This window comes from Peromyscus californicus, unplaced genomic scaffold (genome assembly GCF_007827085.1).
Source record: "Peromyscus californicus insignis strain IS unplaced genomic scaffold, ASM782708v3 Scaffold_18__1_contigs__length_77618521, whole genome shotgun sequence".
NCBI classification, from domain to species: Eukaryota; Metazoa; Chordata; class Mammalia; order Rodentia; family Cricetidae; genus Peromyscus; species Peromyscus californicus.
Genome location: NW_026294480.1, coordinates 18,009,235 through 18,037,123, shown reverse-complemented (window position 1 = coordinate 18,037,123; position 27,889 = coordinate 18,009,235). Strand labels below are relative to the sequence as shown.

Here is a 27,889-nt window from a genome sequence, read left to right as displayed (position 1 = left end):
TAGGGCATGCCAGAGCCATTGGGTCCAAAGAGCTATATATTTGAAGAACTTGTCAGGATAAACAAAAATCAAAGCTTTTAAAGTTATAACTCCCCAGAGTAGGAACAAGCCAAGGACACCAGCACCATTACCACTGTCAAAATCTGTCCATGGCATTAAACTTTTCAATCCACTTTGGTTTGGCAATGTAAGGTCATTCCAATTCCCAGGAGTAGCTTTTGTTCAGCAAGTCATTGGCTGTGTGTGAGTGATTTACTTGATTGGCATTTATATATTCTGCTGCTTAGAATCATTCATGTGACACGGAAACCTCAGAATACAAACACCAGAACTCTCACATATTGTCTTTAAGACACATCATTTCCTACTTGAACTTCTCCTTCCAATTAAAATGTGGTTAATATAAACAAGTTGAGATATCTGTTTCCTCACATAAAACGTGTCCTGGTTGTGAATGGTACATACAGGAAGGGAAAGGGTGTGCAAGCCTAGAATATTACTACCAAGTAACAGCAACAGAAAGGTGCTGAATACAAGGTCAGCCTATGCAACATAGAAACTTCTTATGTCAAAAAAACAAACAAACAAAAAATGATATATGAGTAGAAACGGTGAATAATTAAATTTCAGACCCATTTATTATATTTGGGTGAAAAGTTATATTCTTACTAATATCTTTTCATATCAGAACATAAGGAGTGAATTATAGCAAGTCAAGATTTTTCTGAAACTTGACAAGTGGATATTTGCATAGGTATACTTATTAAAACAATACTTAGATATAATTAAAAATGATTTTTTCCAATCCATTTTACTCATAAAAATCTATGTTCTCTATCATAGAACAAACATTACTAGAAGATATTTTCAAAACTAAGCTTTTTTTCACAATGGATAATAAATAATGCACAATAGCACACAATTATATTAAACAATATTTTCTTTATAATTATTGTAAATTAGTATTTTACTATGTACATTTTAATCTATCAAAATACTTTAAAAGCTTGTAAACATATTGTACCATATGAGTAAGTAGTACATATAAACAAAATGTATAAACAAAAGCTTATGGTCAAAATTATACCATATAAAGGCTTGCAATATAATTCATCAATACAAAAAATGATCATTTTAAAATTTATTCTTTCTAATTAACTAATGTATTGAAATATTTGAAACATTGGTTACTAGTGGGGTTTTTTGTTTTTGTTTTAAAAAGTCAACAATTACATTTATTTGCATGTGCCAGGAAATATCTGACATAGATTGCTACTACAATAATTTCTATTGATTTTATTTACCCTTTAAAATTAATTAAATCTGTTCCTTGACAACTTTATACCCATGTACATGGCATTGTGATTGCTCTCACTATGAAACACATTTTATCACACTGATGTGGAATTGCACAGAAGCACCAGCTGAGACAGCTTTGAAAATTTATCATGTTGAAAAGTCAATCTATCCGAATGGCAAAATTTGAGGAAGTGCCAGGTCCCCCCCCCTTCCCCCCGCAAACCCCTTATTTTTCATTCCTGAAACCAAGAGTTGCCTAAGAAGCTTCTTAATCACAAATGGACCTTGTTGGACAAGTGCCTCTCTCAATGGCTCCCCAGTAATTACAACAAAATGACTTGTTTTAGGGTCCTTATTTCCCACTAGGGAACTGTCAGCTTTGCCAAGCACCATTGTGGGAGGAGCTCTAACCTTTGCTAAGCGTTATCAGGCCAGAAATAAGTATCCAGATATGGCATAAAGGAAGCTTGTTCACTCTTGAGGAATGGAATGGAATGCTGTGCTCCCTGGTCTAATTACAAACCTAGATAGAAGATTGGTTTGTGACTATAAACCTTCTACTTTATTTCCAAGGCTTCTCTTGAAATAACAGACTGTCACACCATTCTTTGTGGGTTTCTGAATCTCTTCACTTTTCAGTTCCTGGTACTGAGGATCCAACATCTTTTCAGGGCTTCTTAAATTTACCCACAGCTGTAGGGCTTGGGCTGAATCCTCATGGCAGGGCACCGAGACATGCAGAATGCCCTGGCCTGCAGTCATCCATTGTAGTATTCTTTTTTTTTTTTAATGACCTGTCCACAGACGTGCCTGTGGGCCATGCTGCCCTCTTTCAGAAGGTCCAATCTGTTTCACAATCTCCATGTGGGCCATCAGGAAACCCTCCTGGCCTCTCACATTTAAATTCATCAAACAATAAAATGGATTCAGATTTTTTTTTTGTTTCCCACTCTGGTCTGCTAATGCTTTTGAGGGCCTTTGCTCCAACACATTCTGCTTGCTCTCCTATTAGCACTGAGAAAGTAAGGTCCTTAGCTGTCACAGTTTGTAGTCTAAAGAACGCTATGCTGTGGATATGGCAGTCGTGCAGGTACAGGAAGGGGACTCTCGTGGTGATTGATGTCTCATCTGTGACAATCAATTCTTCTAACTACTGCATGAGAGTACTCGGGGGAGAAAGCAGGGAAGTGAAAGGGAGAGCCACAATTATGAGATGAAATGAAAATACGTCCATAGCACATTTGTGACAAACTTTAAAAAAAAAAAAAGCAAAAATCTTCGGAGAGAAATGTATGTATCCAGAAAGAGTCTACTCCTACTAAAGCTGGCAAAGGGTACCTCCTGACACAGCTATCTGGCTCACGGTATCTTTCTATAGCAACTTCACTTGACTGGGACAAAGGATTTTGTCCTCCAGGCTCATTTCTGTTAGTCAGGTAAATTCCCATGTTGCTTCCTCATCTGAAAGGGGGCTTTAATTATAAGTAGTATTCCTCTATCTATGCTAAAAAGACTAACAGAACTACTGCTGGTAAATAAAATGATAAATTGGTAGTTTGAGAAAACACCCAGCAAAGGAGATAGGTGTGTCCCTTAGGAAGCATAGGCAACATAGACTACCAGTGTTATATTTTATTTGGTTTGTCTTATTTTTGTTTTCTTTTCTTTTTTTTTTTGGCTGGCCTCAAACTCGCAGTGCTGGGATTAAAGGCGTGCACCACCATTGCCCAGCTTGGTTTGTCTTATTTAAATAAATATTTTCTGTGGAAAATTGACTATCAGATTGAGCTCATTATTTTCTCTCACCTATATGTACCATATGATGGACACTTATTGAAAGAAAAGGTCTTTGAATGGTTGCAGAGAAATTTAGAGCTTATACTCATTAATATGTACAGTACAAAAGAATAATCTATAGTATAACACGGGGGAAGTGACTTTCTAATTTTCATTGATCTTATACAAATGTCATTATTATTCCTCTCTTAGTATTTGTGCTCTATAGAATTATCCTTAAGGAACCCAAGTTTCTACTCTGTGAAATATAACCATGTCATTGCCTAAGTTTTTCATAAGTTAAGGAATGATCTTGGCTTCAGAAACCTCAGAGTGGTTTCAGTCAACAAATACTAGTTAATGGAAAAGCTTGCTCAGCACATAATAAGACAGTTCTGCTATAATACATACTCCATAAATATTATTTATTGCATTGAGAGCCAAACTTGTGATTGAAGAATGCATTTAAAAGAGGTATAAGTATTTTCTCTTTACAAATGATGTCTACAACCAATGCTACTCTAAAATGCTCTTGAATGTTGTGATGAGAAAACTCATTTGATCCTCAATTAACACTTGGAATTATTATTGTATTTGACCCAAATACAAATGAATGCAATCATTTTCAAAGATTCATTCCTAATTAGGATATTGCAAGCAAAAGAAATGGGTATGCAAATCCCCTTTTAAAAATTATGCCTCCATTGTCTTTATTAACATGAACATGACACAGTAAAATGTGATAATGCATACCATTTACACAGAAAATAGTTTTCTTGAGCACTAGAATATGGTGGTATTTTATTTGTACTGAAATGTGATTTTAATTGTATATTAATAAATAAAGTTGCCCCGGGGGTCAGAGCCATAGCAAAAGCTGGGCGTTGGTGGTGCATGCCTTTAATCCCAGTACTTGGTAGGCAGAGCTAGGTAGATCTCTGTGTGTTCTAGGATACAGCCAGCATTGGAGACACACGCCTTTAATCTCTATGCCATAGAAGACCTGGAGGGCTGTACAACAGACAGTGATGAGGCAGTCATGTGGTTGGTTTTACAACCAATGAGAAGGCAGAACAGAAAGTCTATATAAAGACAAACAAACAGGAAGTAGCTACTTTTTGGAGAGGTCTCTTGGCTTAAGAGGCTAGCTGCAGCAGGAGGGTAAGGCTCTTAGCTCTGATCTCTTGGCTTTCTTCTTTGCATTGGTTCTGTGTTTCTTATTTAATAAGATGGTTGGTTACATCTACACTTGAATATTAATTTTGTTGCAGAACTGTGAATTCCACTATAATCTTAAGTTGGAGAGAAAACATTGAACTAAAATGCTTTTTAAACTTTTGCCCAATACATGTTTGGAAAGATGCCCAAGAAACAAGTCCAACTCAAATAGGTTCACTCAAATTTTACCTGGAATTGGTGCTATCAAATTTTACTTTCAGTTAAAAATAGTTCAGAATTGCCTTCTTGCTATTTATATATTTTTTCTTGTGCTTAGTTGATTATTAGAAAAATACATTATGAGAATTTTCATTATTGCATAGTGTAAATTTTATTTTATATTCATATCTTGTAAATTTTAAAGGTCAGACTAAAATATAGAAGAGTTTATTTTTTTGAGAGGTGACCTAAATATTTTACCTCCCGTATATTTGTTGGCAAGTGATCTATATATCCATCTGAATTCATTATTCAGTGTCCTTGATAGGACATACCATTTATATTTGGTGAATGACAGCTCAACAGTTTTGAGTGTGCCCCTGTGTATGTTCTTTCTATTTCTTCATAGAGGCATGGATCTGAGGTCTCTGTGAGGAAATATCATCACTCTGTGATACTCTTGCTCTGTCAGAACACCTACAAAATTACTCTTCTCAGCTGAGACATAATGAGTTCCTCTTTATGGCCAGGTTCAATCTTCCTTCCGTTGTAGCAGGCAAAGGACAGAGAGAAATTGCTCAAGATGCAAATTATCTGGACTCTTGTGACCCAGGTGAACCAGACCTTACAAAGTGCCTGTCAGGGAGATGTAAATTTCTCATAAGCAGCTAGATCATTCCACTGAAAGGAAATATTGATTTCCTTGCAGCATCCCAACGCAGAGGTGAAAGACTTACAAGTCTGTTGATGTAGCTGCTTCCTAGATTTTTCATTGTTAAACCATGTCTCTTTAACCTGTTAATACTAGAGTTCATATGCTAGAAAGACATGTTGCCAAAACGTATCATCTTTCTTTCATTTATAAACAACGAGAGAAAGAAAACAGATACATTCTATGGTCACTATGGTAAAATTCCAACACCCTCGCATCCCATTACTGTGTAATCAATACACATTAACATAGACTGCATTATGCATATGGAAAAATGTATGCCATCTCAGTGAAAAATGGTTCCACAATTAAAGTGTCAAAAGGTTAAGGAGACCATTTGGTATTGCATGTAGTTATAATTTTACCTTAAAACTTCTCTCTTCCCCCATGTGGATTGTCCTCTTTCTATTACTGATTTCAAATTTAAAAACATTAGCAAACCCCAGCAAGCTACTCGATAGCCTACATACCATGCTGTACTTTGAGATCACCATCATAGTTTGGATAGATTAGATATGCACATCATTTAAAGTGGTTTCTCAATGATCAAAAGGCAGCAAGCACTCTGTGTTCTTTATGATTCCTTAAGCCTATGTAGGTGTGAACTCACAAAATGAGGTATAGATAACGGCCCTCCACAATTTTCATGCATATTTTCCTTTTGAACATGAGTAGGACTGCATAGGCACAGTCTGTTGCATAGTAACAATGATGTTGACTTCTCTTTGAAAAGACTCTGTTCTTTCTTTTTGGCATTTCTTCCCCCATTAAGTTTCTATTTGCTACTCGCATGCCCTATTCGTTAGAGTGCCATTTGTACTGTGCTTATGTTCCTGCAATCTCATAGGAAGCTCTGGAGGTATTGTGACAAGCGATTAGTTGTTCTACTGAAACTGATTAGAAAATGAATGCTTTTGAGTGATGTAGGACAATGAGTGTGCTCACACACAGTGTTTAGGCCAAGCCAGTGAGTTGCCACTTCCATAATTCTTACCAAATGTGTATGCGAAAGCAGAAATAGGATGCATGGTGTCATCTCTTTTTTTATTATTTTGTCAGTAAGTGAAGATGCAAGCTTGCATGGCTCACCCTCAGGGAGCCTCCAGGGGTACATTTGTGCAGTGACTTACCCACCCAAATCTAGCATTAAGGAAGTGGAATAATGGGACCTGGGTGCATTCCTGCTGGGAATGTAGGCTTATTAGATTAAAAGCTCTGGAATGCCCATACATACAGCAGAATGAATCGTTGTATAGTGTCTGTTTGGAAAAAAAACAACATCATTTTAGTCCATAAAACATCCACAGGAGCACACGTCTTTAAATCATTTTAAAATCAGTGTTGGCTTTGCTCCTGCCTATGGTTAAGGATGTGAACGTTGTTTCTCATTCTATATCAATTTCTTTTCTTCTGTAAAATACTAATGTTTCACTCTTAAAATCCCTCCACTTTCTCGCCTATTGGACTCCAGGAGCTCCACTTGGGGCCTGACCATGGATCTCTGCATCTGCTTCCATCAGTCATTGGTTGAGATTTCTAGCACGACAGTTAGGGTGTTTGGCCATCCTATCACTAGAGTAAGTCAGTTCGGGCTTTCTCTCAACCATTGCCAGCAGTCTATTGTGGAGACCAAGATTGGAATAAGCACAGGGACGAATAGCCAAACTAGTGGAAACACATGAACTATGAACCAATAGCTGAGGAGCCCCCAACTGAATCAGGCCCTCTGGATAAGTGAGATAGTTGATTAGCTTGAATTGTTTGGGAGACACCCAGGCAGTGGGACCTGGACCTATCCTTAGTGCATGAGCTGGCTGTTTGGAACCTGGGGCCTATGCATGGACACTTTGCGCAGCCTGGGAGGAGAGGACTGGACCTGCCAGGACTGAATCTACCAGGTCGAGCTGAATCCCCAGGGAAGTCCTTGCCCTGGAGGAGATGGGAATGGGGAGTGGGCTGGGGGGAGGGTGGGAGGGCGGGAGAAGGGAGGACAGGGGAATCCGTGGCTGATATGTAATAATATAAATAAATAAATAAGCAAATAAATAAATAAATAAATAAATAAACCACCACCAACAACAAAAAATACTAACATTTCTTTTCAAACATTTTGAAGGTCATCAAAGAACCCTAGGTCCCTTGTTTTGTCCTATAACATGGCATCCACATAGAATGTAGAATTACAAGGAAATTTGAACGTATCTCTAAAAGGTAGAATGTGACATTTTATTATGCTTTATCTGAGACCATGGTTAGATGATAACATGATCAAATGATATTATGTCTCTTCTTTCAAAATTTTTATTAATTAGTGCTAACCATCCCTGAAGCAAATTTTCTTCATACAAAGGCTTGTATATATATATATATATATATATATATATATATATATATATATATATATATATATATATATATATATATATATATATATATGTTTAAATCACTTTGAGAAGTTCACATATGAATTGACTGGTATATATGTCAATCATCTCTATACAGAAATGTATATATGAATGTTATTTGTAGAGTGTATTTAGTATTTGCATGTGTTTAGGGCTTAACACTTGGAACTGCCTTTCAGGAATTTTATCCCTGGAGAAGAATAATCACCCTCTTTGAGCAGCCATTAAGTGCTACAAGTATTTGTGTTGGGGTGAGTGAGGCCTTTTGAAGGTTCACTCTTTTACCTGATCTAAGCTGGGATCTCAATCTGCTGAAATAAATTACTGTGTAGATCCTGTATAGGCACACATATTGTCAAGATCTCATATTGTGATGTTCTCTGAGCCTTTTGGTATAGACTTGTGTTATGGAGGCATCGGTTTGGGTTGGGTATCTCATAGTTGTTCTCTTCATTTTGATCAGTTGTTGATTTTTTTTTTTAAAGATTTATTTATTTATTATGTATACAGCATATATGATTGCAGGCCAGAAGAGGGCACCAGATCTCATTACAGGTGGTTGTGAGCCACCATGTGGTTGCTGGGAATTGAACTCAGGACCTCTGGAAGAGCAGTCAGTGCTCTTAACCTCTGAGCCATCTCTCCAGCCCCAGTTGTTGATTTTTGTAATGGCTGATGTCCATTTGCTTCAAAAGTTTCTTTGATGAGGAGTGAGACAGATATCCTTATTTTAGATATTATGATAAGTATTTAGAATGCAGTTAGGAAATAAAATGAGCTGAATTAGAAAAGTGGCATCGAGTTTTAACTACAATTTCCCAATATTTTATTTTACTGTTTCATTTATGCTGTTGGGAATTTTTAGTTATAGACTAAACCTCTTCACATGTTAGCAGTGTAAGTTTGTCCTTAAGTAATTCATTCTGCTGTTTATCTCTACCCTACATAATACTGAGCTTATAACAACACCATAGATTTTACTTTGTAAGCTGTGAAGCTGCGTCTTTTTAGTTGAACTTAAAACTGGTCATGATTTTGTCACATGAACTCTTTGTTGAAAAGAAAGAGCTAGCTCTAGCTATAAGCTGAAGAGCTATAGGAGAGGTACACCTTATTATGGGAATTCAGTACATACAAGGTTCATTTGCTGTTTTGAGTCAGTGTCCTTTTGTATCACAGGATGGCCTTGAATGTACTGCATTAGTGAGGACACTTTAAAGAAATAGAACTGACAGAAGGAACTAGTAATGGAGAGAGTGCCAGGTAAATCCCATAGAGTTGCCAGTTTTCAGTATTCATTAAGATCCTGAAGAAGTAGGTTTAAACACCAGGGAAGGAATGGGTTGGGAACAGGGTCAATAAACTTGCCAGGGAGAGTGAAGGCAAACAGGCGAAAAGCACAGGCTTCTTTCCTTCATGTCATTTTAACTGTGCTGCAACCAGAAGGTGTGGACCAAATTTACAATGGGTATTCTCACCTCAAATGATGCAGATCTAGGGTTGAGCTTCCATCTCAAATATTCTAGCCGAGAAAAATGCATGACAAGCACTCTTCCAACTACTTACATTCTAGACTCCATAGAAGGTTCTTCAATCCTGTCAGGGAGCAACTATGTGGTATAACCTGAGGGCAATCATTTATGACTACAAATACAAGACCTTTGTCCAGGAACCACAAGAAAACAATTGTTGTTAGCAATCAAAGAAGGGTAGTAGGCACAGATTCCCATGATCGGTGCCCTGATGAGTATGCGCTTGATTAACTGGTCATATCAAGATTCTTTGGCCAAAAGAAGGAGTACAATACTAAGTTTATATTAAGAAGCTAAATTTGTGGTAAAACAATCCATTGCAAAGAAATGGAACAAAAAATACAGTACTACATGAATTATGAGAGTTCAGTGGAGGGCCCTGTTAATATTTATTTAAAATAGTTACACTATTATCATTATTATTATTATTATTATTATTATTGACAAACAATTTCATTTACCTCTTATTATTCATGTATAATTTAATAAAGTCCTATATATTGATGTATTATAAAATGTCTTGCTACACATAGGCATCAAGAATAATCATCATGATCAAATTATTTTGCTTACCTAAAATATTCCTTTCTGTAAGGCAAAAAAAATTAAATGTTCTGCAAGTGAAATTTAAATAAAAACAACATTATTGTCAACTACAGTGATCTTATTCTACTTTAGAGCTAAAGAGATTATTCACTCTGCACAAAATCACTGCACAAAATAAATTCTAATCACTTTGACAAATGCTTCCTTTTTCTTCTTGGTAACCACCATTCTGCATGAGGTTCTTCCCTGTTACAATTAATCTGTAGATCTCATAATTAAATGATCCTTTTCATTTAATTTATTGTCTGTCTGTTTTGGACTATTTAGTTCAAATAATGCCTTCTGTGTTATCATAAATAAAATGATTTTCCTTAGGTTTAAGTTTAAATTACATCCCATTTTAAAATAACTATATATTCTTCACTCACCTGTCCATTGATGGAATTATAAGTTGATTTTCTATCTTGACTACTTTTAAGGCTGCAATGGATATTTCATTAATTTTTACTATTTAAAAAATGTAGACAAAATATTTTGAACATATTTTTCCTCTTTCAACTCATCCCAATGAGTAATTTGAACTTAAGTATTCATAAATATATATTTAGCACCTACTGTATTAGGCACTGTGATCCTACTTACATATTTCTTACTTCTCCATGCTTAAACCTAAAGTATCTGTTACAGATTAGTCATGGAAACAACTGAATTATTTGTCAATGGCAGATAAGAAATGTAGCACAAATACCGAATGAAATGTCACTCAGTCTACAAAAGTAAAGCCTGCCTTCTATGACAATGTGCATTAAAAATGAGACATTCTGTAATTGAAATAAGTCAGATATTGAAACAAAATATTATGTAACTGCTCTCCAAACCTGCTTGATTCATGACTATTAGCATTTAAAGCTCAGTTAAGTAAATCTGATCATGTGTGCACCAGAATATTCTATCTTTCCAAGTCTTTTTATTTGAATAAAATAATCAATAAGTTCTAGTTGTTAAATGAGTTGATGTTAATGGTTTCCAGTTCCACTAACAAGGATATTTTTCCATTCTCCTTTAAAAACTCCTGAACCACAGCTTTTCTGGATGTATAATTTTTATTCTTGCAATTGCTTCTGGGGGAAAAATGCTTTAAATTAATTTTCTCTGCAATTAGGTAAATGAGGACCTACATTCCTAACATGCTCTTAATTTGGGAAGTACTGATTTCAATATTCAGAGGACAAAGTAACGACAGTGTAAAATGATTGAAGGGAACCCAAACCTTTTAGAAAAGATTTTGACTTGTCACAAAATCAGATGAAGAACTTTATCTACCCTTCATGGAATAGTGTGTCAAATATGAATTGTCCTTCATGTTTTAAAATCACACCCTACCACGAGTCTTTGCTAATCTCATGTTCTCAGCTTCCATTTCCCAAAAATGTTTCTTATTGCCTTTTAATTTTTCTATGTGTTAAAACTTTTTATGTAAGATCCAGGATTTGCCTTTGGTTTTGCTTTAATATTCTTTAACATCTTACAAATGTTATAGAAGCAAAAAAAAGGAATCTATAATTACAGATTGGCTGTCAAGTTCAAGTATTTGACCACTGCTAAACTGACTGCAAATAAGTTTGTTTTTATTGAATGAGTTTTCTTGTGACCAAATGAATGTGTATAGATTCATACATAGACATAAATATGAAATAGATTAATTACCATAAGGAATTAACAAATTATAAGCTATCAGTACACAATTAAGGATGTGTCTAAGATATTAAAATCTAATTTCCTTACTAAAAGAAAGTCATTTAAAGTCTGAAGTCAAGATAAAGGCCCTCTGTGTACTGTACAAAACTGCCTTGTATGGAATAGTCATTGTAGGTAGAGTTTTCGTGTCTGGACTGCTTGCTCCCAAATAATCAGCAGCTGCTTCCCAAATTACCCCACACAGGCTTAGATTAATTATAAATGCTCAGCCAATAGCTGAGGTTTGTCACTAGCTAACTCTTACGCTTAAATTAACCAATATTTCTTATCCATACTTTGCCACATGGCTTGGTACCTTTTCTCAATACCACGTGCCCATCTTGCTCTCTCTGCATCTGCTTAGGAACTCTCTGACTCCACCCTTCCTCATCCCATCATTCTCAGTTTGGCTTTTCTGCCGAAACTTATCCTGTTCAGCTATTGGCCAGTCAGCTTTTTATTAAACAATGAGTGTAATACATATGCACAGTGTACAGAGAATATTCCACAGCAAATCATAGCTGGTAAAGTTCCATCTGTTGCGATCTCTCTGCACGTGTTCTTAGGACTGAAAATGTTCAGAAGTCTCTTTCTTGATTTGTCCACCTAGGAAGGATACTATATTGCTTTTGTGTAACCAAAGAACACCAGTAAAAATACACTATATTAAATTATGTAGGCTCAGCTCTGTCTGCTCAACTTTTATACCTTATAAAAATTGCTCTATTATGAAGTAAACAAAAGATAATGAAATACTGATACAGTTCTTTATAACCATAGATCTAGGAACAAGCTCATTTATTTCTCAATTTTTATAAGACATTTTTCCTCTGATAACTAAGAATACACTACCTAGTAATATACACATATTTGCTTTAGATAATATATTTGGATCATGTTTTCTATTCATATTTTAGCCTTTGAGTCCTTGAGAGCATAATCAAATGGGTTAATTAGCTCTAATGATGCTACTATGCATTTTAGGTAAGAGGCTTGAATTTGTCTCAAAAGAAAAGACTAATACGCACAAAATGCCAGTTGGAAAAGTGATACTAAACATGTAACAAGTAGTAACACACTTTTTATTTAATGAGAACAGTTATTTAATTGAAGAGTGGTAGTTAATAAGACCATGGCCTCACAAAGTGATAGAAGATAAACAAAAATTGTACATAGGAGACTCATGCAAGAGAAGACACTTATGTGTGTAAGGTTACTTCCAAATTCTAAAGTGCAATATGTTTGTACAAATTTGAATGGAAAGTTTATTGAATAAATCACCCTGTGTATTAGGTTTGTTCAATATTTGCTGAGGGTTTTATGCTTTGTTAGTGAATTCTATCAGCTTGTAAATCAAGTGTGTCTCTGTAGTTACCATTATGCATCTTACAGGATGGCATTCTAGAGGTCGATGAGGGAAGAGAAAAAATATGTATAAACAGGGGACCGCATGACTTAATTTGTTTTGACAGGATGATTTTGTGACATTACAGATTTTCTATAAATTCTTGCTAAGCATTGTTTGAAATCAAGTCTACAGACACAGAGTTTTGCATGTGAAATTAATGCAGTGAGACCATGTGGTGAACCCCAGAGCCAGTCTTGGAAAGGGAATCCTCAAGTAAAACATTGCCATATGGCTTATTGTATTGGTGACTTAGCCTGCAAATGGAAGTCAGGCATTTTAATAGGTTGAATTGTATTTTCCTAGAAGACATGTGCACATTTTATCCTAAGATATTTGACATCCTCTTAGAAAATGTGAACACTAAGCATAATGATTACTGACTTTAAAGGAGAAACAAATTAAAATAGGGTACAGAGGCCCAGAAAGCTAACACATATGATGGCCACATGATGACTGAGGAGTAGAAAAGAGTGATGTTCTTAGCTAGTATCCACCAACGCTATCAGGCAAATGGAATAGATTTGCCTCCAGTGTACAGAAAAAAGAAAACTGAGACATCTTGATTACAGGCTTTTGACTTCTACCCACTGAGAAAATATATTTCTGATACTTTAAGGTGCCAAATCTGAGATGATTTGCCATAGTAGTTCTTAAAATGAAGTCACTTACCAATGCGTCCCCACCTCTGCTGTGTGACACTGATCAAGTTACCTCTCAAAATCATCACTGACATGTAAAGGAGAAACAATAAAGTCAAATCCATGGTAATATCAATGTCAGAATGTGGATAGTCATCACACAGGATCTGTAACCCTGGACTATAAGGATTATGTGAGGAAAAATAAGTAAATCACTCAAACTGATGCCCAAATATATGAGGCAATTTGAAAAGAAGGCTTTTAACTGCAGATGGCTGAAATGACAGGTAGATGAACCTCAAAGGTGTAGACAGCTTGCATAGAGAAGTCCAAGCAAACAGCAGGCTGCCAGCCGGAGAGCCAGGAATTAAGTGTGTCCTATATATGTAGGTGGTAGTACATAGGAACATAGTCCTGGGGCAATTGGCACACTATTAGAAAAATCAAAAGCACAGACATAGTGTGACTTGTGCACTTGAAGAAATCAAAGCTAGGAGAGAAAAAAGGACAGTTAACAGACATCCTGGAAAAGTACCAGAGGTAGCCTGATCACTGCCTGTACTCCATTTATGATGTTTTCTAAAAATTGTCACTTTTTTGTGATACCAGAGTGAATCAGGGTGATTACAATATGGCACTTTTTTTCATGTGTGTACGTGTGTGTGTGTGTGTGTGTGTGTGTGTGTGTGTGTGTGTGTGCGCGCGCACGCGCATATTGATGATGCTTGCATATTTATATTTTTATATATGTTGATGAGTGTCTTTGTTCTGTGCATGCACACATAGAGGCCAAAGGATTACTTTGGATGTTACCCTAAGTAATGACATCCATATTCTTTTTTTTTCTTTCATTTTTCTTTATTAAGAAATTTTCTACTCACTCCACATACCACCCACAGATCCTTTCTCCTCCCTCCTCCCACCCCCCAGCCCTCTCTCCCAAGCCACCCCGCATCCCCACATCCCCCAAATCAAGGTCTCCAATGGGGAGTCAGCAGCCCTCTGGATGCAGAAGACGGTTGTTTGACTGGAACTGTTTGGGGGGCACCCAGGCAAGGGGATTGGGATCTGTCCCTGGTGCATTGACAGGCTTCTGGGAATCTGGTGCCTGCGGTGTGATGCCTTGCACAATCTTGGTGCAGTGGGAAGGGGCTTGGACCTGCCTAGGCTCTGTGTGCTGGGCTCTGCTGAAATCCATATTCTTTGACAAGGCTTTTTTATTGACCTGAGTGTCACCAATTAGACTAAAACTGATGGCCAGCAAGCTCTTTTGAGTCTTGTACTTTGTACTCCACAGAGCCAGGATGACAATTACCTACCCCTCTCCCATGCCCTGCTTCTCTCTTTGTTGTTGTTTTTTGTTTGTTTTTATTAGATGAGTTCTGTGCCACAAACTCATGTCTTCATTATTGTGAAACAAGAACTTTGCCAATTATGATTATTAATCTTGGTTTGGCTGGATGTGGATTTGACTAGGTCAAGGGCACTACTGTTAAGAATTTCCTTAATCAGAATATTAAAGTAGGAAGGTCCATTCTAAATATGGGCGTTACCTTCTGGTAACAGTCCAAGGGTACTGAAGAAGAAACCTTTTCCTCTTGTCTGCCCGCCTTCACTCTTGATGGCATGTTCATCTATTCTATTATATTGCTTCAGAATTCCTTCACTGATTCTCAAACCAACTCTTCCATCTTCCAATGTAGACTGAATACTAGTATTTTTCCTTGGCTTTAACGCCAATGTGGGATGCTGGGACAACCAGCTTTGTGGACTGAGAAACTACAGGATTCTGAACCTCTACCGTGTGAGTCACCCAGTGTTGAATGCCATGGTGTATTGTATGTAAATCATTCAAATAAAGCCCCATTTAACATGTGTATATTCTCTCCTTTAATTCTACTTAGAAAACCATTATTAATACACTGAGATATCATCACAGTCCCTGCCTGTTTTCTTGGCAACACAAATGTGGCATCTGCCACATACACCTGATTGAGTATATACCTGGAATTTAAAGTTGGGGATCAGATCAGGAAAAAAAATAACCCAAAGTGAACAGGATTTTTGTTATAAATAGTGAAAGAAATCAGTGTCTCATCTAAAACTCAAGGAAAGCAAAAAGATGTAATTTTTCATCAAATGCACTTAGTTCTCCCATAAAGTAGTGCTGAAAATTGAGTAAGCCAGGTCTTTTGTAGAGGAAAAATAAGGGAAACAGTGGAAATAGCAAACAATAAAGACTGTAGCATTTTACTTAATTATGAAAATGGTTAAATGGCAGACAAGCTAAGACTAAACATACAAATTTAAGTTTGCATGAGAATAGACTGAATTAAGAACCCAAGATGAGTGATTTTATTCATTTCCAACACTCAGGTTGCAATAAGCCACACTCCTGGAACTTCCTCAAGGTTCTGGCTAAACTGCCATGTTTCATAAAATCTTGAAAATAGACAATTCGCAGCTTTCCAGGAGACTATTACTTTCATATGATACAAAGTCAAGTTGACAAAACCACTAAAGATAAAAATGTCACACCAACAATTGTTTTAAAAGAAAGCCACTTGGCTTCTTTATGTGAATTTACAATGGTTTGTGACTTTTTTTTATTTTAAGTACCATTAGAAGCAATCATTGATTTGGAGTACATTTCTCCCATTATTTTTTTTTTAATAAGAAGTACTTCCTCTGAAAAATGAATTAAAAAAAACCTTTAATGATTTTTCACTAAATATAAATATACAATACACATATCCTCCATTTCATAGCCAGAAGACTGATATTATGGAAAAATAATAAACATAATTAAATGTGGATCATAATAGAGTTATAAAGACAGTTTTTACTAAATAATTTCTATGCATTCTATTTTAAACAATATATAAAATTTAAACAATTTATGTTATAGGACTTTAAGAGTTTTATTCAACCTATTATTAAACTAATGGAAATTCGAAACTATCAATTATGATGGAAATAAAGATATTATAAAAAGGTTTATGGCAGATACATTTCAATGGATCCCTCAGAAGACAAAGATTTTAAAGCCACATTATAGGAACTTTGCCTGAAATTTTTAGTACAGAAAGATGATTCAGATGTATTTCATTTATATTTTTGGCATTTTTAAACCTTAAATTGGGATCGATATAGCAATTGCTATATAGATATAGCAAAGTTTTCAAAATGTGTACTGGTTCCACACCCCTCATTAACACGTATTGATTAGAATTTTATTGTTAAAATATTGCTTGTTTTACAGGCTATTGCAACTAAGTCTTTGCAGCTGCTAAAACTCATATTTGAGCAATGTGTATACTACAGGTTCCTTGTCATATTGGAAACTACTTAAATGGTATGAACTGATTTATACAGTAGAAATAGTCAAGCAGCCACTGTGTTTCTTTTACATTCCACTAAGTTAGAATGCACTTCACTTGAATTGAATCTCTAGTCTGTGTTGTGATTCTTAAATCTGTACATTCTCATCTCACATCTTACAACTTCTATCTAGTAATTCTTGTGAATATTAGTTCAACCCTTCATCAAGTGTTTCTTTATGTTAACAGATATTTGTTCCTTATGGTGTAATTGCATTGAAAATATATATTTCATTTTAGGTTAAGGCTTCCAGCAAGTTCTTCACTTTATAGACTTCACTTTATAGACTCATGTTCATTTTGACATTGTGTTTTGTTATCCTCCTCATATTTCTTTTTTTTTAATTTCTACTCCTATTTAAATGGACTGAACTGGCTCTAGAATTATATTTGTTCATTGGAAAGACTAGAAATATTGAGATGAAGCAAAACATGGGTAAGAGCTTCACAGTTTGTATGAACATACAATTCATAATTAATTTCATACAATTATAAATATAGTGTACTTAGATTACCATTGAAGGACACAGATATTCAAATATGAGATTGTCTTGGCATGAGGATAAAAAAAGGCTAGGGTGACATCACCATGTTCTCTGAACCCTCCCTCTCTAGAAAAACAATTTAACTACTCAGAGTTTCAATATCACTCTGTAAAACAACAAAGCATGGCGCCACTTCAGTCCGACTTTCTTAGCATATCGTTCTTTCTGCAATTTAAACAGAACTTCCCATACCTGAAATTACAGGAAAGTTCTGTAGAATACTACATTCTGATTGTGTGTGTGTGTGTGTGTGTGTGTGTGTGTGTGTGTGTGTGTGTGTGTGTTGTAATCCAAGAGTTACTATTGAATTTATACAACACATGTATGTCCTTGAACCTGAATCACACAATAAAATCTATTGATAATGGGCATACAAAAAGATTGATTAAATGTTTTTAAGTTACTAAATAGAAATAGCTGTTGTGAACCTTTGTTTTTCACATTATTAAAGGAAGGAAAAAGGGATGGAGAGAGAAAAGAAGGAAATGAGTAAAGGAAGAATGTTATAGGAATAGTGGTTAAAAATAATAAAAATGAGAGAAACACATGACAGAGTTTCATTGACTTGAGTATTTGATCATCAAAATGGAGAAAGATTTCTGAGAGGAATTTGCTGTGGGATGTTCTGTATGTCAAATGTGTTGCTGATTAGTCAATAATTAAAACACTGATTGGCCATTGGCTAGGCAGGAAGTGTAGGCGGGACAAGGAGGAGAATAAAGCTGGGAAGTGGAAGGCTGAGTCAGAGAGAAACTGCCAGCCGCCAAGATGAGAAACAGCATGTGAAGATGCCGGTAAGCCACAAGCCATGTGGCAAGGTATAGATTTATAAAAATGGATTAATTTAAGCTGAAAGAACAGTTAGCAAGAAGCCTGCCATGGCCATACAGTTTGAAACCAATACAAGTCTCTGTGTTTACTTGGTTGGGTCTGATGGCTGTGGGACTGGCAGGTGAGAGAGATTTGCCCTGACTGTGGGCCAGGCAGGAAAACTCTAGCTACAAATGGCGTCCAACGTGGTGGCAAGAGTTTCCACCTAAAAACCTGAGAAAAGATTCTAAAACGGAGCTAAAAACAGTTCCTAATTGTCTCTCTCAAATGAGCGACAGCTGCTGGTTTGAGCTACTGGTGGGTTCCTAGCGTGCGTGCTCGACCTGCCTATGGCGGGAATGAGGCCTTTGCAAGTGGCACTTTGAGCTGCATAGTGGATTTAGCCTTTGCTGGTGCAGAGCAAAAGGGGAGGTTTCTGGGCTACACGCTGCTTGGCTAAAAGCATAGACCCCCGATAGCTCCCAGAGCTGGCGGTAAACCATGGCCATGTTGGGAAGCTGAGGTGGGTGGATCCAGCAGCCACAGCTGCTGCAGTTTAAGGCAATAGATTCACAATAAGACAGATTCAGATGTAATAGTTTACAATGTGTGTAAAAGATACGTAGGCTTGAAAGAGACAAAAAAGATGATATATAGAGTTATAGAAATAAATACATAGTTTTAAAAAATAAAGTCTTTAAAGAGACAGTAAAGGTAGTATAAAAAATAAGCCACGTAAAAATGGATATTACACAGAGAATCTGCATTGTGTTGTCTTTGGGACTTTTAACTGCAGAAAAATATTTGATTGTAAAAGCTGTTGAGTTATGCCAAAATGTATATTTTAAAGGTGCCTTGACTTCAAAATTTGGATATAAGGATATGTTACTTTGGAAAGGAGACTCTGCTTTTGTTCCCACAGAAAGCCAAAGGCTATGGATTTGTTCCAGATTAAGATACATCAGGTTTGACCAGCCAAGACCCCCTGAAAGGTCTCCGATGACACCATGGCCCAGATGATCCAACATCCAGAATGGTTTGAAGGCAACTGGCTCAGACGATACACCCTCATGGACTTTTCCATGATCCTAAAATTTTCTTTGTATCCCCATAAGATACAGCGCCCCCCTCCAGCAGGAAGTAGTAAGAGAAGCTACGCCCAAATTCCCAAATTATATGTAATTTTACTTTGTTAAGGTTAAAACCTTCCTTTTTATTTTTTTTTTTAAAAAAGGGGGGAAGTGCTGTGGGATGTTCTGTATGTCAAATGTGTTGCTGATTAGTCAATAATTAAAACACTGATTGGCCATTGGCTAGGCAGGAAGTGTAGGCGGGACAAGGAGGAGAATAAAGCTGGGAAGTGGAAGGCTGAGTCAGAGAGAAACTGCCAGCCGCCAAGATGAGAAACAGCATGTGAAGATGCCGGTAAGCCACAAGCCATGTGGCAAGGTATAGATTTATAAAAATGGATTAATTTAAGCTGAAAGAACAGTTAGCAAGAAGCCTGCCATGGCCATACAGTTTGAAACCAATACAAGTCTCTGTGTTTACTTGGTTGGGTCTGATGGCTGTGGGACTGGCAGGTGAGAGAGATTTGCCCTGACTGTGGGCCAGGCAGGAAAACTCTAGCTACAGGAATTTCTTGTAGTTAATATTGTAATATTGTTGTTTTGTCAGAAGGCAACATATTCAGAGTTGCAGAGAGGACTAAGCTCGATAGAACAAGTCAAAGGAGAGCTAGGAGACTGTAGTGCAGAAGCTAGAGGAGAGAGAATGTAATTACATTAAGACCTAGGCATCCACCGGATCATCCATTCCAACCAGTCACGCTGAGCAACAAACTCTATTTAAGGTATAATGCAAAAGAGATGGAAGGTGGAAGGCAGGAGACAATATGAAATCTGATTTATCATTTAAAGTAGTCATTGCAGAAGGAAGAAATAATTACAGGGAACAAGAGTAGAAGACCATATAGAAGTAAATTCTATTAATGTAGTAATTCAGGTGAGAGAAGAGTGATTTGCCCTGGTTTCAGAATGAGCAATCGGCTGAGTAGACTCATGATCTTCTGAATGAAGTCAATAGATTTAGCGGATGGAGTCATTATTGCAGGAGCAATAATGGGGAAAAACCAATAAGTTTTAAGGACAATTGAAAGAAAGCTCTGAATTATCCAAAGCTTTTAAGAACAAGTCAAAGGAAAGAGATAAAATGATAAATCAGGAAAAGAGGCATGCATAATTGAAGGATAATTAATAAAGCTTGGAGCCATTTATATTATAAAAAAAACAGTGTAAATCATGAGAATACATAAAATGTGAAAGTTATTAAGATATTTATTTTTCTTTTTTTAAAATAAATATTTTTATTTTATAGTTAATTTTACATATCAGCCACGGATTCCCCTGTCCTCCCTCTTCCCACCCCCCAGCCTTCCCCCCCAATCCACCCCCCATTCCCACCTCCTCCAAGGCAAGGTCTCCCCTAGGGATTAAGCCCAGCCTGGTAGATTCATTTGAGGCAGGTCCAGTCCCCTCCTTCCTGCACGAAGGCTGAGCATAGTGTCTCAGCATAGGCCCTAGGTTCCAAAAAGCCAGCTCATACACCAAGGACAGGTCTCAGTGCATGAGCCCCCATGGAACTGGACCAGGCCCTCTGGCTAAGTTAGACAGTTGATGATATATTTATTTTTCCTATTGAAGTCTGTAATTATTTCCCCTAAGAATCTAGAACAGTGGTTCTCAATCTTCCTAATTCTGCCACCCTTTGATACAGTTTCTTATGTTGTGGTGACACCCAACCATAAAATTATTCTTGCTGTAACTTCATAACTGTAATTTTGCTACTGTTCTAAATTGTGATATAATTGTGTTATATGCAGGATATCTGATATGTGATGCTTTCATAGGGGTTGTTCAATCCCTAAGGGGTCAAGACCCACAGGTTGGGAACCAGTGATTTAGATACTATATTGTATTATATAGGAAAAGAATTACTGAAACACATTTAAAAAATATTTCAATAATTAAATCACATTGCAATGAAATCTCTTAAATAATTACCTTTTACCAAAAATTGCTCATTCATTGACTGATATATACATGTGTGTACTCAAGTACAGTATGTCACTCTGTGTACAAAGTAAATAAGGAAGGAAGGGTTTATCTTGTCTCTGTAGAAAGGACAGCAACCATGGCAGAGACTGCAGTGAGAGCAGCTCTAGCTGTTGTCACAGGAATGTGACACAGGCAGGCACGTGCATCTAAAGTCAAGTCAAGTGAGGAGTGAGAAGTTCACTTTTTCCTGTGCATTCAGGCCTGTACTTCAGCCCATGGCACAGTGCCCAGTCAGAGTCTTCTCCCCTCAGTTACATATTTCTGGAATGACCTGCCTAGGCATGCCCAGAAAATGTTCCTATAGTGATTCTAAATCCTGTTGACACTGAAGATTCACCTTTATACTATGGGAACAATAGATAATTTGGGGATGTCAAAAAAGTAAAGGATAAAATTTAGGAACAAATTTATAATACCAAGTCTCGGCTATATATGGCAAATTTATGGTCCTGCTATCACGTAATCATAATTAAGCATAATAATTTAAAAAATGAATTTCTATATTTACAATGGCACTCATATAGCTATTGTCTCCGAGTCTGTGCTAAAAGATGTCTCTGACTTCAACAGACATGGCACTTATTACATTATCAACAGGGAAGGTATGGTTTACAAATTACTGCTGTTTCTTTATCATAAATTACTGAATTTGGAAGAACCTTTATGTAACTATTACTAGACAGACAATCCTACTATTTAAATTTGAACCTGGCAAAGATACTTTTCCATAGCACATTTCCATCAAATTTTTCTTTTACCTTTATTGCGAAATTACTGTCAGATCTTAAGGCAGTGATCATGCTGCCAAAAGTAATCTGATTTCACAATTGTTTTTTTTATTTTATACATACATAAAACCTTAACTAATGCTGTTGTAATTAAAAGTATACAATCCAAAATAATTTTAGCTGACAGTAATATAAATCAATTATCTCTTTCCTAGCATTAGCTGGGTTAGATTTCTATTCAATGTACTTATTTCCTGGAAATATATTGGATTTGATCCAGTGATTATTATTTTTAAGATTCATTAGATTCAGATCTTCGAAATTAATTATTCTTCTTAACTACTTGGAAGATGACTTTAAAAAGAGCATATTATGTCTCTGGGGGAAATAATTTAGTATTTTCTATAATTCATGCTTATTAGAGTAGTAGAAGGTCATCTTCACACTTATGCATGGACGGAAGTTTCTATAAATCTTGTAAGAATGTTCAGATTTCAGAGTAAAGATTGATGAATACTCAGTAAGTCAGTAGTCACCCTGAGAAGCTACAGAGATTTGGTTGGTTGCACTCTGATAGAAGTCTTCTTTTGCTTCCTGCAACTAACTACACAATGCAATTCTTTTTTCTCTCATGCTCTGAAATGTCTCCTTAGAGAATTCCTATCACAGGGACCTTCTGTGCCACATGAGCATTTTATTCTTAATCTATGCTGTAATGTTTGTTGACCTCATAATTGTCTCTCAGATATTAGTAAGCTTTCATGTTGGCTAGATTTTTATTTTGTCAATTTGCAACACCCTGGAGTTCTCAATGAGGAGGTAATCTTAGCTGAGAAAATGCATACACAAGTTTGGGCTGTAGGCAGACAATTCTGTAGGGCATTTTCTGAGTTAGTGATTGATAGGGGAAGATTCAGACCATAGCGTGTGAGGAAACCAAAAGGCTTGTGCTTTTGGGTTCTGTCTGAAAGCAGGTTGAGGGAGCCATAAAGAGCAAGCCAGTAAATAATATTCCTCCATAGCATCTGTGTCTACTTCTTTCCAGGTTTCTGCCCAATCTGTGTTCATGCCTTGGCTTCCTTTGGTGACATGTCATTCAGGTTATATAACCTTTCTTCTTCAGGTTGCTTTTAGTCATGTTTTTTTTTTTCTTTCATCACAGCAATAGTAAACCTAACTAATGTTCCTTTATAGATTGATAAACCCCCAAATTTATTTTCTACTAGAAATTGGTTTTAAAAACCCAGTCATTTTGGATCACTCCTCAGTAAACGGGATGTATTTGTCTAATCCCTCTATTCAAGGCTCAAGGATCTGCACAAAAGAGGAGCTAGAAAGATTATAAGAGTCACAGGTGATAGGTTGATCCTAGGGAACAGTGTCTTCCAGATACAAATAGGAACTCAAAGGGACTATGACAATACACACCAAACATGCACAAATTCAACTCAGACAAAAATCCTAGAATTGAGAAATAGAAGTGGACGCAAAGTCCCAACTCTAACAAATAAGCTATTTGCAATTGATACATACTGGAAAGGGAAAATCAGTTTTTACCAGTGAGGTGTCACTGGGTATGTTAAGCATATTTCAGATCTGGCCCAATGCCTAGGAGAATTTGGGCAACCCAAAATGGACTCCATATTATTTTGTGTACTCAGTGTTCTGTTTTGACAATTTTGTTTTATTGGATTTTTTTGCTTGTCTCTTTCTTGTTGCAATCTATTTTTGAAAGAGGGAGAGAAAAACAACATCAAGAGAGTTGGGTAAATATTTCAGTAGTATCTGGGAGGAGCTGGAGGAAGGATAGAACATGATCACAATGTATTGTGTGCAAAAAATAGATTCTTATCATATCTACTAACATGTCTTAGAAACACTTCAAGTCCCAGATCTCTAAATTCAAGTCTGATCATTAAATACAGATTCACATTCTCCAGTGTTCTTTGTATCCATTTATATTCCCACTATCCACTTAATTTCTCATTGCAGGAGCCAATGAGTAATGGTTAATTGATAATCATTTTAGCTAAAGCAACAGATTAAACAAACAAACAAAACTCTTCTACATGGCAGTAATTTAAAACCCCACATATTTCTGGTCCATTCTCTATTATTTCATGAAAATTAATGGCCGATTCATTCTCTATTATTTCATTAGCACTATCTGCAAGTCACAGATTTTCTACATCATCTTTCTACTTAACATAGCCTAATTCCTTCACAGTAATCAAAAGGGAAAAGCCCCCCACCCACCAGCTATTTAACATGCAAACCTGGCTGGTTAACATTGACTGGGGCTGTCTTTCCTCAAAGAGTAGGTTTCTATGTTTCCATGTTCTGCATATTTTTGCTCTGTATATTTTGCAGCCTGGTGGCTTTCTCTTGTTGAAGTCTCATTTAACTTTAGCATCCAATGCGGCTCCTTAAACATTCACCTGCCTCTCTCACCAGACTTAAGCATTCTATTTACTTATTTGAATACTCCACTGACCCTGCATGGATTTTACAACTGTTATAATTGATCTGTTTGTATCTCTTTGTTCACTTTTCTCAGAGGCAAGGACAATAATAGACAGACCATGACATCTGAATATATCACTTTGTCCTCAGGGCCCAGCCCATTGATTGGCCATAGAGGATATTCCCTGAGAATCTGTCTAGTTATTGGCTAAATATCCAACATTCAATTCAGGTCTTGTAGAGATAACAGGTTAGTAAGGAATCAAGATTTGGTAAAGTAAGGGAGAGAGGTGTTATAAAGAAAATTCACACTGTGTCTTCTTTGGTACTTGTGTCATATGTTCTAATCTTACCTAATGTGAGCCAGGAAAAATTTAAAGGTGAGTCACAGACAGCTCAGAGATTACTCTGGACAAGAAGAAGAACATCTCTGAGGCAAGAGACATATGTTATACATAAATAGATTTCAAGTGCATAATCTGCAGAACTGTATGACTTTGCACGAAGGGTTTCTTTTTTTTCCTTGAAATTCATGTGTCTTAACCCCCAAGGGGCTCTTACAAACCAGAATCCTTTAATTAAGACATTTGTTACATTCAGTTGAGGAAAGTCGAAGCCCCGCCCCCCATGCATAAAGGCTGTGAAAAGTGTCCCATCATAGATAATGGGCTCCAAAGAGCCAGCTCATGCACCAGGGATGGATCCTTTGGGGTGGCTTGTGGGGGTGGGGCTGGGGAGGGAGTGGGAGGAGGTGAGAGGGTGCAATCTGTGGTTGGTATGTAAAACGAATAAAAAAATTCTTAATAAAGAAAAAGAAAAAAGAAGGCATTTGGTAGGCAGATTCTTAAACCTCAGGTATGGGAAGAACTTACTTCAATATACTCAAGATCTAATTGAGTTTACAATAAAATGATGATGATGATGATAATGAAATATGAAAAGTTGTAGATTCTAGATTCTAATTTTCTTGGTTTATATATACCTAAGTTCAAATACTCAGAAATATACAGATGTACACTGAAAGAGTTCTGAAAAATATGTACTATGTTACTATATATATAGTAATATATATATATAGTTTATATATATATATATAAATTTACACACTTATTGTAAGGTTTTATTTATATTTTTTTCTATTTGAATTGTCAAGACGGCATACCCCTGACATTACTCAAAAAATCAAAATTCTTAAAGATGGGTAAAAAGCAAGTAGAAATGTGTATTTAATTTAGTCCATGTTTCTATGAGTATGTCTGACTTTAGTTTGACATTGAAATGAAAGATGTCTTTAGCAGAGAAACTGTCACATTTATGTATGCCTTGGGGATGGGGAATATGGAAAGGCAGCATGAGGCTAGAATTAAAATGAGCTAATATTTGTGTAATTTTATCAGTATTACTTAAGACTTGATTTCTATGCTGATGCATACACGAGATTTCTCTGTGACTGGCCCTCTCTGTTAGCTGTGGGAAGGGGTGAAAGTTGTGGGGATTTGTTTGGCAACATGCTCCTGAAGGGCCTTTTGGTGCAGCTGCCTTCCATTTGTTTCATCAAGAGACGGAGCAAAACTGAAGTAGTTCCTCATGATGAACTGGCAGCAGAGTGCCAAGATAGTTTTATTGCTTAGCAACTTGGCAGCAGGAAATGTTAAAATATTACAATCGCTCCCATCTATGAACTGAGACAGGCTTTCAGCGGATGGCCCTCCAGCTTGCACGTGATTAAGATGCAGCCACATGGCACTTGCTTAGACTCTGAGATGACAGGCAGTAGAAGGAAAAGCTGGAACCTTTTAATTGTATCAACAGTAACTTCTCAGGAAACCTTTGTCGTTTTGAGCCAAAGACTAACGCGAGGAATTAAGCTGTCTCCATTTAGATGCTGATAAGCTTTGGAGCCTGCATTGATCAGGGCAATTTCCTTTGCGTTTCAGAAGGACTACATCTATTGAGAAATTGCATGCCAAATACAATCTCGTGATAAACAAATCGCACAAGGGATTCTGACAGTTTACCACACACTTGCAGACTTTGCAGGATGACTGTGGTCTGCTTTCCTTTCGTGCAAATGGTGGAATGAACGCAAGTGGCACAGTGAGGACACCAGCTAAATGCCAACATAATGCGGACAGTCCCTGCAGATGCTTTGAGACAGGAAGCTGCCAACGCACATGCTTCTGCCAAGGTCCTACCCCTTACATCCTCTGTCTCTGCTGAGGATGCTGAGCTCACCAATGGGGCAGGGACTCTGCTTTGAAGCCACACATACAAAGGCACATATTTTAAATAGGAAGTAAAGAGGGTTTTAAAATTCCTTAATGTTTAATTTCAAAAAAAGGACTCATTTGATAAGCATATTCAATGCAGTGGTTAAATTAATAATCCTGGGTCATTAGCCTGTTTCCCTTAGCCTTTTATTATTTTCTTCTAAAATTGGGGCATATAGAGGCAATTTTCAGTTGAGCTTAATTTTACCAAAACTTCAAAAATTTTGAAGGATGCTACATACTACCTGGATGTTTTGTCTACAAAACTTCAGTTTGTAATTTTCCCTAAAGCCTATTTTTCCTCTCATTTACAAGAACTTCCATTCAAACCCAGTATCTCCATGCCTGTGGAAGCATCCTATATATTTAATAATATGATGAAATATACTGGAAATCTGGCACTGTATAAGACCTATGGCATCAATATAGGTAACAAATAAATTTACTGTGAAACAAAGAAATATTTTGTCTGTAAAATTTTATTTTAAAACTTACATGACATTAAACCTATTTGATTTTACTTATATTAAAAACATATTTAGCATGTTAAATTTTAACTTTAGAAAAAATTTCAATTCAAAGACAAGTATGTTACAGATCTTTTATCCATTAATAAAAGGAAAATATTTATTTTCATTTTCTACCATTGAAATTCTACTCAGCCATTTTATGAGCCACTTTGAAGGAGAAAGGCGTCTAAAGTTTTCAATAACTTTATAAGAATCACTTAAACATATCTACTAATTTCTCAAAATTGGTCTCCAAGTACTATTTATAAACTCCATATATCTTGTATAATTAAAAAGAAACAGGATATCATACATTTTTTTTTTAATTTCTAACATTTTCACTTCTCTGATATGTTACAAGGGCTTTTATAAATTAACAACTTTGTACCCAAGCCTTTAGTGTTTCTGAGCCAAGCTAGAGCATTCAATTATGTTTGAGTTGTGCATAAAAGCAATACAAGGCCATGTGTCCCATGCTTAGCTTTAGAAAACAGAGAAATTATATTGAACGTTAAGAGCAAATGCAAGTTAGCATAAGGAGAACTTTAAAAGCAACCCATGAACTCTCAAATATCTCTGACTCTACAGTGGAAATTTCAATGCTTCCATTTCACTATTAATAATTTTATTAAAATAAG

The 27,889-nt window shown here is 36.3% G+C and overlaps 1 protein-coding gene and 1 pseudogene across 5 annotated transcripts in view; one reads left to right on the top strand and one right to left on the bottom strand.

Moving 5' to 3' along the window:
• Cdh12 (cadherin 12) overlaps positions 1-27,889 on the top strand; it is a 988,903-nt gene that overhangs the window by 622,615 nt on the left and 338,399 nt on the right. The gene's annotated exons all lie outside the window — the stretch shown is intronic.
• On the bottom strand, positions 1,465-15,058 carry LOC128113820 (pirin-like; annotated as a pseudogene).